Source organism: Galeopterus variegatus, unplaced genomic scaffold (genome assembly GCF_000696425.1).
Source record: "Galeopterus variegatus unplaced genomic scaffold, G_variegatus-3.0.2 Scaffold6721, whole genome shotgun sequence".
NCBI lineage: Eukaryota > Metazoa > Chordata > Mammalia > Dermoptera > Cynocephalidae > Galeopterus > Galeopterus variegatus.
In genome coordinates, this window is record NW_007732832.1 from 84,825 (window position 1) to 96,417 (window position 11,593).

Sequence of the window (11,593 nt, forward strand, 5' to 3'; positions counted from 1 at the left end):
CAGGTAATACTTTCCATATTCTATAATAAGATTGGTTCTGGAAGAATCTTTGAAAAAAAAAAATCTTCAAGACACTGTCTTGGAATAGAGCCACAGCATCTCCAAAGCATTTTTTTCTGGTTGAGGAAAGCAAACAGGAGGACTTCAGGACTTTGCCGTCTTCTCTGCAGGCCTCCGCCCTGCCCTCGTCAGTCACACACCGATCGTTTCTCTGCACACCAGACACCAAGCAGTGCCCGGTGGCACTAGCCGGCCTCGGCCTGCGGCGCCCGCCACCTGGGGACTCTGTGCTGCCACCTTGCGGCCGGCCTGGGACAGAGTGAGCTGGCTGCCGGGGTCGTCTTTGAACTTGGCTTGTGGCTGGAGCTGTGGTTTGGCTCTAGTCCTTATAGACGCTGCTGCCAGCTGTGCAGATTTTTTTCTTTTTTACTCCCTTTGCCCTCCTTTTATTTTTGCATGTTGGCACTTCATTTAATGTGCCTCCGGAGGCTATGTGCTGAGTTTTGAGATTCTGTTACCCATCTTCTGGAAAGTGTGCAAAAATGCACACAGATGGCCTTTGACCCACAGGCAGATCTCTGGTGGCCGACCCTAGAAAGTGGTGAGCGTGGGAGATGAGCCTGAGAGTGGAAGATGCGATGAGGCTTATGAGTCCTGTTCACTGGTTCGGTTGATTTTTCGAGTGTTCTGACCTAGAGTGCATTGTTGCCACCATTTCTGTCGCTTAGATCTGGGGAGACTCAAACCTAAGCTGGAATTTTGGAAAGCTGTTTGAGGATGCCAGTCTGGCTTTCAGAGGTGTGACGGGCACATCCCTGTCGATATCCAAACTGGAACAGCTTCCCTTGTTACCAGAAAACAGCTGGTGTCTGTAGGCCTTCCCATGGCTGGGCGTGACACAGGTCCTCGAAGGCACCAATGTCCCCTGGGGCCTCAGGGCAGGGACAGTGTTTTGTTGTGTCTGTATCCTGAATGCCTGGGAAGTAGCACAGTAGAGCATTTAAGTGACAGATCTCTATTCGTATTCCAGACCTGCCTCTGTGTGACCCTGGGCAAGCTCCTAACCTCTGTTCCTCGTCTATCAAATGGAGAGCATGTGGCGTTTTGGTGCAAGAATGAATATAAGGTTCTTTGCATGGAGCCTGCACACATGTAGAAAGCGCTCAGTAAGTGTGAGCCAGGGTCAGAGAGCATTTCTTGAGTGAAAAAGTGAACTGAGTGAGCAGTGCCTCGAGTCACAGTGGTGACACGTGGCGCGTGTGTATGTGAGGTGGCCAAGGGAGGTGACGTCTTCCTGAAGGCATGGCTTTGCGTGTGCCACTTCTCACCAGAGCCACTGACTCCGGGACCGGCGTTTTTGTCTCTTGGCAATGTTGGGGAAAGTGAAGCGAGTGGTCTTAATTAACCTGTGTTTGATTTATGCTGCAGCTGCTGGACTCAGTTAAGGAGACAGAGGACTCGGCCTCTCACCAGTGATTCTCTGCAGTGTCCATTTCTCTCTTTGAGGGCCTGGGATGCTAAGCAAGTACTGCATTGTCCATGCCAATCAGACACCAGAGAAATGATCAGATATGGCAGTTCCTCATCAATGTGACCCTTGATAGAATACGAAAAAACTCCCAGTGTAGGCAGAAGGGAATCCCCCCCCCCCCTCACTAAATCTACAGCAAAGATTTAGGTTTGTTCTGTGTGTGCATGCAAAAAAAAAATTCCATATGTGAGTCGACAGACCATCTGGTTGGAATCACTTTTGTGCTGGACTGTAATTACAAGCTATTTATTATGAATTTTGGGATCCTGTTATGGATTTTGACTGACTCTGAGGTTTCTAATTTAGCAAAGAGCTCCTATACTTAAGAAAGTGTGTGCCTTCCCGTTCATCAGATCCTAAGTCGTGGCTTCACACCACTCTGCTGCCCTGAGAGCTTTGAACTCCCTGTGTCTGAGGGTTCTCCTCAGGGAAGAGATGCACTTGGGGGTGGCTGTTCCCTAAGGATGCAGCCAGGTTTGCTGAATGCATAAAGCCAAAAATTCTGGTAACAGAAGCTCTGCTTGTGAGCAAGTTCACTTCACAGTTGTGCTGGGTGGGGGAGACAGTCAGTATCAGAATATGACTCACAGGAGTTACCCTTGCAAAGCGCAGTCATTCTTCGTAATGCCAGGCAGCGTGTGTACCTGGTGGTTGTTCCTAATGACTTTGGTGAGTGTAGCAGGGAATTATTAATTTTTAAAAACATAACTTTTTACTTTGAATTGTGAACGTAGCAATAATATACCTTTGTAGTGTAGGAAAAGTTATAAAAATCAACCTAAGGGCCATGGTTACAGTCATTCTTGACCACCATCATTATGAGGAAGAGCCGGTGAAGGAAGGGGCTTCGGAGGGCTTGGAACAGAACGCCTGGGTTCAGACTGTTGGTCTGTCATTCACAGAGGGACTGCAGACAGCTCCTTAGCCCACGTCAGCCTCCTTGGACAAGAATACTCTCCTTATATCAGTGGTCCTCAACCCTGGTTGCACTTTGGAATTACCTGGGAGCTTGGAAAAACACCCATGCCTGGTCCTTAGCCTGATCAGATCTGAGCTTCAGAGGGTGGGAGCAAGCGGCAGTCTTTGTTAAGAGCTCCACAGGGGGTTCCAATTTGCAGCTAAGGATGAGGATCAGTGTCTCACGGAATTTTAAGGAGTAAATGAGGTTATCCCCATGAGGGCACTTACCACATAACAGATACCAAAAAGGAGAAAAGATAAAGGGAGCCTGGTTACTAAGATCCATCACACCTCCCACCCTACACCCTACACTGGCAACCAGTAAATGAAAACACAAGACATCAGCCCCCACGGCTCTGCCAGAGTGGAGAGCGGGCACCACTGGACGCAGGCGGATGTGCTTTCTCGAGGTGGCTGCACAGGTCCTGGGACAGCCCAGGAATCTTTACCACCCTCGCCTCTGGGTTCCTTTCCTGGAACGAGCGTCATTTTCCTGTATATCAGCAGGTGGAAAAGCTTGAGCTGCACTGGTCATGGCGGCTCATGGCTCCCACGCCTCAGCTGGCCTTGCAAAGCCATGAAGGCAGGGAAACAAGTCTTCCCCAAGACTGATGGGGAAATAGAGCTGTGGGAAAGGGTGGCCCAACCCTCCCAGGCCCCGTGTAGGTCACTTTGGGGGGTTGTGATGGGCGAGTTGGAGGGAGAGGGGCTCTGGGACTCTCAGAGGTTGTGATCCTTTGAAAGGAGAGGGGATGACAATCTGGTTTCACTTTAGAGTTAGACTCTGGGGCATCTTGGGGGCTCTGGAACTCCTAGGGAAGTTTGGGGCAGCACAGAAGGAGATAAGTTTTGTCTTAGGACTGCCTTGGGGCTGGACTTTGGTGCATGGGCTTGGTTTGGGCTCCCAGCTCTCAAAACACACAACACACACCCATCTCCTTGGTTTTGGACCAGAAATAGTGAGACCTTCTTTAGTCTCATGCTGCTGAAAGGTACTGGGCACACTTGTGAATCTTCTCAAGGTCATCGTCAGGCTGGGTTAGGATTTCTCCTCCTGCACCTATTCTAGGAGGGATCTAGGTTCACTTTGAGGTGAGCAAAGCTGGTCAGTTGCTCCTCTCCAACCTGCCCTCAGCCTTGCGTGAGGGTGGGGCGTGGGTGGGTGCATATTTGTGACGTCAACTTGAATCCCATCTCTACCAGTGGAAAGCTCGGTGATCTTGGAAAGTCAGCTACCTTCTCTGAGCAGCAGTTTTCTTGTTTGTAACACAGGGATAATGATAATATTTATCTCACAGGATTTTAATAAGAATGAAAGCCACAGTACGAAGGATATAGTAGGCACTTAAAGCTCAAATCTTATTGAAGTTTTGTGACATAGTATTTTTGGTTGATGTGCATACAATTTGTATACGAGCAGGCATCTACTTCCTGTTTGGATCTTCTGTAAGACATTCTAACAGTTAACCTTCCAGGATAAAACCCAAGATGCAAATGCTCAGCATCCTTTCATTAGCATATGTGCTAATATAATGCAGCTGTCCCACGGCTATAAAACACTGACGACTGTGTCTCTGCTTGGCGTGTGGAATATTATTTTTTCTCTTACTGAACCGATTCAGCACTCAACTTTGTCATTATTTGAGTTGGAACTTTAGATTGCTGCATTTTAATGCACTCTACTATTAAGGATTGTTGGATGACCATGTGAAAATATTTTTGTTCTCACGGTGCAGTCCTAGCCCAGGTAGCCCAGTGGGCAAAATATGATTTACACAAATATTATTGTTTCTGCAGTGTGTACTAGAAAGAAACCTTAGAGCACAGTGGCAGACGGCTTCTCCCTCAGCATTTGGTTATCTCGGTGAAAGTGGCTTTTGAAGGAGAGACTTTTCATCCCCTTTCATCTGCCTCTAATCTCCTAAAGTCCTGTGTTCCTGGGTGGACATTTCGGTTCCACAGAGAGCAAAATTCTGCTTGCTATCACAGAGTTTTCTTGCCAAGATGAAGGCAAGATAGGAAAAGAGGAGCTTGGAAAACCTCAGCTGTGGGTTAGGGTTCTGGGTATTCTGTCTGAAGCTTACTTCAAGTGTCTCTTGTCTCTTTTTGCCTAGAACAAGGAAGTGACATGCAAGAGAGAGAAATGCCCGGTGCTGTCGAGAGACTGTGCCCTGGTCATCAAGCAGCGGGGGGCCTGCTGCGAGCGCTGCAAAGGTGACGTGCGTCTTGGCCTCCTTCTCTCCTGCCTGGAGGCATTTTTATTTCTCTTTCTCGCACCTGTCTCGTCACTCAGCTCTTGTCTGGGTGCATGTGGGTGTTGGGAAGGAAGCTGGTGTGTGTGCGTCTGTGTGCGTGTGCATGTACCTCTGTGTGCATGTGTGTGCGTACGTGTGTGCATGTGTTTGCTTGCACATGTGTGTGTGCGTGCATGTCTCTCTCTGTGTGTGTATGCATGTGTGTGTGCACATGGGTGTGTGTGCGTGCATGTGTGTGTATATGTGTGTGTGCATGTGCATGTGTGTGTGTGTTGGGGGCTGGAAGGAAGGTGACTCTCATGAAAGTGTGGGGAGCATCTGCATATTTAGTTTCTTTTCTTTTCTTTTAAAAGAAATTTTTATTTGGTGTCTGTGGGTACAGGGATATGAACCCTCAATCTTGTTGTTACCAGCACCACACTCTCCGAAGTGAGCTAACTGGTCAGCCCCTTTGTTTATTTTCCAATGCAAATTGTTAAAATGCCATCTAGAAGATGTAAATACAGTATCTACACATATGTGCGCACTCACACACACACACACACACACACACACACACACACGCACACACACTCAATTTTCCCAGGCTCCACCCTTGCCGTTCGCACTTCTGCCAGAGGAGTCTTTAAGCTCGAATTTTGTCATTTGGGTCCCTATTAAGTTTTTTCTTTTCTTCCAAATTAAATTCCTCCACCTTTCTTTGAAGCGTCTCTAAAATCTCCCTACTCCACCCTTGCTCCACATTGCTCTGCAGCACACTTGCTCTGTCTGGAACATGCTGTCCCCAGCCTCACCTCCCTGGTGGCCCCAGCGAGGTCTTTCCTCCCATCCTGTCTGGGTGCTGCCTGTGCACAAGGTTCCCCAGCCCTCATTTGCCACTTTACCCTTAAACTTCTATGGCATACAGAAGTTCACATGGGGCATCAGTTAGTCTGTTTTCTGTCACTTATAAGAGAATGCCTGAAACTGGGTTATGTATTAAAAATAACATTTATTTCTTACAGTTTTGGAGGCTGGAAAGTCCAAGGTTGAGAGGTGCATCTGGTGAGGGCCTTCCTCCTGCTGGGGGTTCTCCACAGAGTGTGCAGGTGGTCCAGGGGTTGGCATGATAAGGGGCAAAAGCATGTTCATGTGCCCTCCTTATAAGGCCCCTAGTGCCACTCCCATGATCACCCATTGTTCCATTAACCCCTTAATCCATTTGTGAGTGCGCAGTCCTCACAATCCAATCACCTCTTAAAGCCCCACCTTCCAAAGGCCATATTGGGCATTAAGCTCTAACCTGAGCTTGGGGGGACATTCTAACCACGGTACGTGGATACTTCAGTCGTGTACTTTTCCTCTTCATTATTTCATTTGGGTTACATAGACCACCAGCTACTTGAGGGCAGGAGACAGACCTCATGCTGGTGTCACATAGTGTAGGTATAAACAGTGCTTCACAGTGTGGGGTACCCAGGAGGGAGGTGATGTGAGCACATGATGCAGGTGTGGCTCAGAATCCAAAGGTGCTGGGTGACAGAGTGGTTCTCAAAATTTCACATCCTCTTGGAACCTCAGAAGGTGACCTTACTTGGGATACATCTCCAAGTCATAGGATCTTTGAAATAGAATCCCAAGAAAAAGGATCTTTGCAGGTATAATTATTTAAGATGGGGCCATGCTGGATTAGGGAGGCCTCAAAACCAATGTGACTGGTGCCTTACAAGGAAGAGAAGATAGAGGGAGACAAAAAACACACAGACAGAACAGGCCATGTAGCAAGAGAGGCAGAGGTGGGGTCGGGCCGCCATGGCCAAGGACGCCTGCGGCAAGGAGCGATTCTCCCCTCCAGCTTCCAGAGGGAGCACGGCCCTGCCCACACCTTGGTTTTGGACTTCTGGTCTCANCTCAGAAGGTGACCTTACTTGGGATACATCTCCAAGTCATAGGATCTTTGAAATAGAATCCCAAGAAAAAGGATCTTTGCAGGTATAATTATTTAAGATGGGGCCATGCTGGATTAGGGAGGCCTCAAAACCAATGTGACTGGTGCCTTACAAGGAAGAGAAGATAGAGGGAGACAAAAAACACACAGACAGAACAGGCCATGTAGCAAGAGAGGCAGAGGTGGGGTCGGGCCGCCATGGCCAAGGACGCCTGCGGCAAGGAGCGATTCTCCCCTCCAGCTTCCAGAGGGAGCACGGCCCTGCCCACACCTTGGTTTTGGACTTCTGGTCTCAAGAACCTTGAGAGAATACATTTCTGCTGTCTTAAGCTACCACACTGTGGCAGTGTGCTGTGGCAGACACAGAAAATGAATTTGCCACCATTAGCACGGGAGCAGCTGGAGACACGGAGCTTCTCTCTAGCTCAGTTCCCGCCCCTCTAACGTGAGGCTGCTCATTGTGTTGGGGGAATTAAATAGGAAGATGCATTCAAAGTCCTCAGCACAGTGCCTGCATGCACACGTTTCTCAACCAACAGACGTATAATTGCTGCTCTTTGCATATGTGACGGCCTTCAGTTTGTTTCTCCACGGGCACGGAGCTTCTCTCTAGCTCAGTTCCCGCCCCTCTAACATGAGGCTGCTCATTGTGTTGGGGGAATTAAATAGGAAGATGCATTCAAAGTCCTCAGCACAGTGCCTGCATGCACACGTTTCTCAGCCAACAGACGTATAATTGCTGCTCTTTGCATATGTGACGGCCTTCAGTTTGTTTCTCCACGGTCCGCAGTGTGGAAGGGGATGTTGTGCTTCTGGAGTGTATAAACTTCCTTCCTTCTTGTCCTGCTGTTTCCTTCGTCACCACCCTTCCTTCCAATTGCCCTCATCTTCCCAGGGAAAGAGATTCCTAAGACAAATACATTTCCTGAGCGCTGTTTCTGAGCGTAAGAAGATAAGCCTCTTTACCTAAACTGGACCCAAGAATAGACCAGCGGGTTCTGCGTCCTGAGTTCTCTCTCTCATAGAAATCTCTAGGCATTTGGGGAAGTCAAGAAGCCCAGCCTGCCCGAGCTGGGCCTTCCTGAGAGAGACTCCTGAACGGATCTGACTTTTCAGGGGCTCTGGGGCTGGATGTTAAAGATGCACCTTCATTTTCTCTCTTTCTATCCCCAATACAGTGCTCGTCTCGTGGGTTTTAAGGGACACAGTTGTATGTGCTCTTAGGTACTCAAAGTATTTTGGTTCATTTATGTTTTTCTAATTAGAATAGTAACTTGTGCTGATAAGGAGCAGCTTTGGAAAATAGTCTGAACTGTGGAAAAGCAGAAATTACTCGTTATCTCACCATCCAGAAGTAACAATTGTTAGTATTTGTCATATTTCTTTCTGTGTTTTTTCATGATTTACATAGTTGACATCTTACCACGTATTTTGTACCCTATTTTTTCCCCTCACTTAACGTCAGGGCATAACACCTCAATTTATTTGGACATAATGTCCTTAATAGGTACATAAGATTTGGTTGCAGGAAAGTAACATTGGCTTAGACATTTCTGACCAAATTTTTGGGTTAAATGGTTGTATTCTGGATTTTAGCCCTGGGAAAGGACAGAGACCAGAAACTGGAACCAAAGCGTGTTGTACAGTGAAGGATTAACGACTGCACAGTCTCCAGAGGAGCATTAGCTGGGCATAGAGCGAATTTTCATGTTAGCGCAGAGACCACTCCGGAGTCAGCCTCCCAGGGAATCTGGGCAGACCTCTCCTTAACCTTTGGTGTCCTCTGCTCACAACAACAAATCTTTAGTGCGTAGCAGAAGTTCTGAGGCAGCAGCTGCGTTTCTGGTAAGTTCTCTAACAAGCACATACATGCTGATACTGGAGTTTTGACTTTTCTTACTCAATGAGAGTGATTCAGTGAGGAATCATATGAATGCAGGAGTTTGCTGATAATTATTTTAGAATCAAGTGATGCTAGGCGAGATTGTTTCAGGGTCAAAAAATTTAATCAGACTAGGCAATTATATATATGATATATAACATATAAAATATAAATATGCAATTGATTTTTCTTAACAAATAAATGGAACCTCTTATTTTTCAGAGCAACTCATTGTAACAGATAACATATTGTAACAGGAGAGCTGTGGACTGAGTTCTCCTGTGTTCTGACAGGCCCAGCTGCGTTCAGAGGCAGTTTTTAGAGCGGCTCACCGAACAGTGTGCCCAGGCGTCTTGCACGGCATGTCCCTAACTTGGTGAAATGGGTGCAGGGCATGGATCTTGTCAGGGTTCCCAGTGGAGTCAGCCCTTCTGGAAGAATCTTTCTACCATCAGGAAGCGTATGGGAAGGTGAAACCTAGTACGAGGGTACTTCAAAATTTTGTGGGAAAACAGAATTAAAAGATAGCTGCTACTCTTTGAATGAACTTTTTGAAGCCCCCTCCTCTTGCTAAATGGACGTAGCCTTGGTGACAGCTTTGAGACACGCTTGAGTGTTGTGTCTTTTCTGTCCTTTTTTTTACCTAAGGGACTCAGGAGTGTTGCTCAAAATGTAATGGACCACAGAATCAGCTGTTGAAGTGCATATTCCTGGGCCTTGCCCAATAAAAATAACAGCAGCCAAAATTATCATCCTCTTCATCAGAACAGCAGCAGGTAGCACCCCCGGTAGTGCTTACTCAGAGCCAGGCAATGGACCCTCACAACGTAGTGTGGGAGGTACTGTCAAAGCCCCATTTTACAGATGAAAAAACAGAGGCACGGAGAGATTCAGTGATTGTCCAAAGTCACAGAGCTGGACAGCGACAGATGAGGGACGGGCCTAGGTGGTCTCCCCATTAGGCCCGCAGGCGCGATGTGCCAGAACCTCCGGGCCCGGGCCCCTGGCTGTACATTTTCCGGTCTCCACGGAGACCCTCCTGTGGGCTGGGGCATGGGGACCACAGCTACCAGACGAAGGAAGGGAGGGAAGAAATGGGAACCACGTCTTCGAGAGGCTGATAGTCAGTATCTACCCTGGAGAACACACTTTTGGGGTGAGAAATCTCTTTGCCCTTTGCAGCTGGGAGGCTACGGTTTTTCTCTGACTCTTTGTTCTCCTACTTTGAAAACTTGACATCATTCTAGGGATGACAAAAGCTGTAAAGTAAAACAGCACATAACGACCAAGCAGATACAAGTCAGTGTTGCGGTGCTGGGTGTGCTTAGCAGGAGTCTTCCCTGGTCGCTCAATTGTGTAAACAAATGGGAGCGGGGGGACTTGAACCCGGAGAGCTGGCTCACCTCCCCCATCCTTTGCTGGGACTTTCTTTTCTTTTTACCCTCAGACTTCACTCTCTTCTTCCTTCCCTTCCTTAGAATAATTATGTTAAACTTTAAATTTAATTAGATAAATAACTACATCAGTACATCATCATACTAAAAATTTAAACGTGAAAGGAAAAACAAGTCCTTCCTGAGCCTGCAAAACCTACACCGCTCAAAAGTAACAACCGTTATCCATGTATTGTGTCTTTCCCAGACCTCTTTTAGTTTATTACGTGTGTGTAATTTTGTGTTTGTGCTTTTATTTTTACATAAATGGAATGAAACAGCATATATTCGTTTGCAGTTTGCTTTTTTAAAAAAATCTCAACCATCATAATATGACTTAGGAATTTTCTCAGGCCAGTTCATGCTTTTTTAACTGTTGTATGGATTTCATCGCAGAAATGTACAATAATTTATTTAACGTCTCTTTATCGATAGATATTTAGATTTTCATTTTTTGCCAAGCTGCAGGGAACCAATTAACTGTGCCCAGCATGCCCGTGTGTCTGTTTGTCAAAGACATTAACAAATGGCTCCAAAAAAGGCAAGGCTATTCTGCTTTCCCATTCCCTTGAGAGTTTTGAAACCCTTTCCTCTAAAACATGACAGGAGGGAGAGCTGGTATTACAGATGGCAAAATTCAGACACATCAGCTGTCTTTGCCTTAAAACTTGCAGCTCCATGGCTGGTGTCCTCGTCCGGATTCATCCGGCCAATGACCTCATTTTAGCCGGCTGTGCTCACGTTCCTGTTCCAGTTCTCTGCCGTTCTGTGTTTCTCCCGTATTATGAGAGAGATTTTCGACCCTCTTTCTGGTGCGGCGAGTTTCAAGCTTCTTTTAAGAGCCTAGCTGAGGGCCCTCAGTTGCTTTCACGTTTTCCAGTGACTTGTAGAAAGCACTGGCAGTTGTTAACAAGTTAAGGCTTGAATAATACTGTTTTTACAGAATTTGTCCCAATACTGCAATTGTAGAATAAACTAAATTTAGAATATAGGCTAGATGAAGGAAGGGGGACATGTTTTACCTGCTTCTTATTCCTAAGAATGATTTTTCAGAGAGGAACACCATTGCTATCATCTTCATCGTCCTCATCATGAAACGTACTGTGCATTGGACACCTTTGAAAGACCTCCGAGGTTACTGCTGTTTGTTGGTTTTGTTACTTGCCGTATGGGGAAAGTATGGGGAGAAGGTACGTTATCATCTCATTCTTGCTTGGCCAGTCTCTTAAGAAATTTGGGCCATTAATTCATCTTTTTGAAAAACCAAATCTTTGTTTCGTCAGTCTTTAGTATTGTTTTTTAAATCTCTAATTCATTTCTTTCTGTTCGGATCTTTGTTATTTCTCTCATTCTACTGATTTTGAGTTTGCTTGTCCTTGTTTTTTCCAGCTCCTTGGGGTGTAATATTAAGTTGTCTATGTGGAGTCTTTCACCTTTTTCTTTCTTTTTTTTTTGTCTTTTTTCGTATCCGGCAACGGATCGCAACCCTCAGTGTCGCGCCCGTACTGGACCGGGACCAGCAACGAGATCGCAACCCTCGGTTCTGCTCCCACACCTCGCTCAGCCAGTGAGCGGCCGGTCTGTATGTGGGATCTGAACCCTCAG

General features: G+C 46.7%; 1 pseudogene; it reads left to right on the forward strand.

The window, feature by feature from the left end:
* Positions 1-11,593, forward strand: part of LOC103606598 — a 64,739-nt pseudogene that overhangs the window by 26,886 nt on the left and 26,260 nt on the right.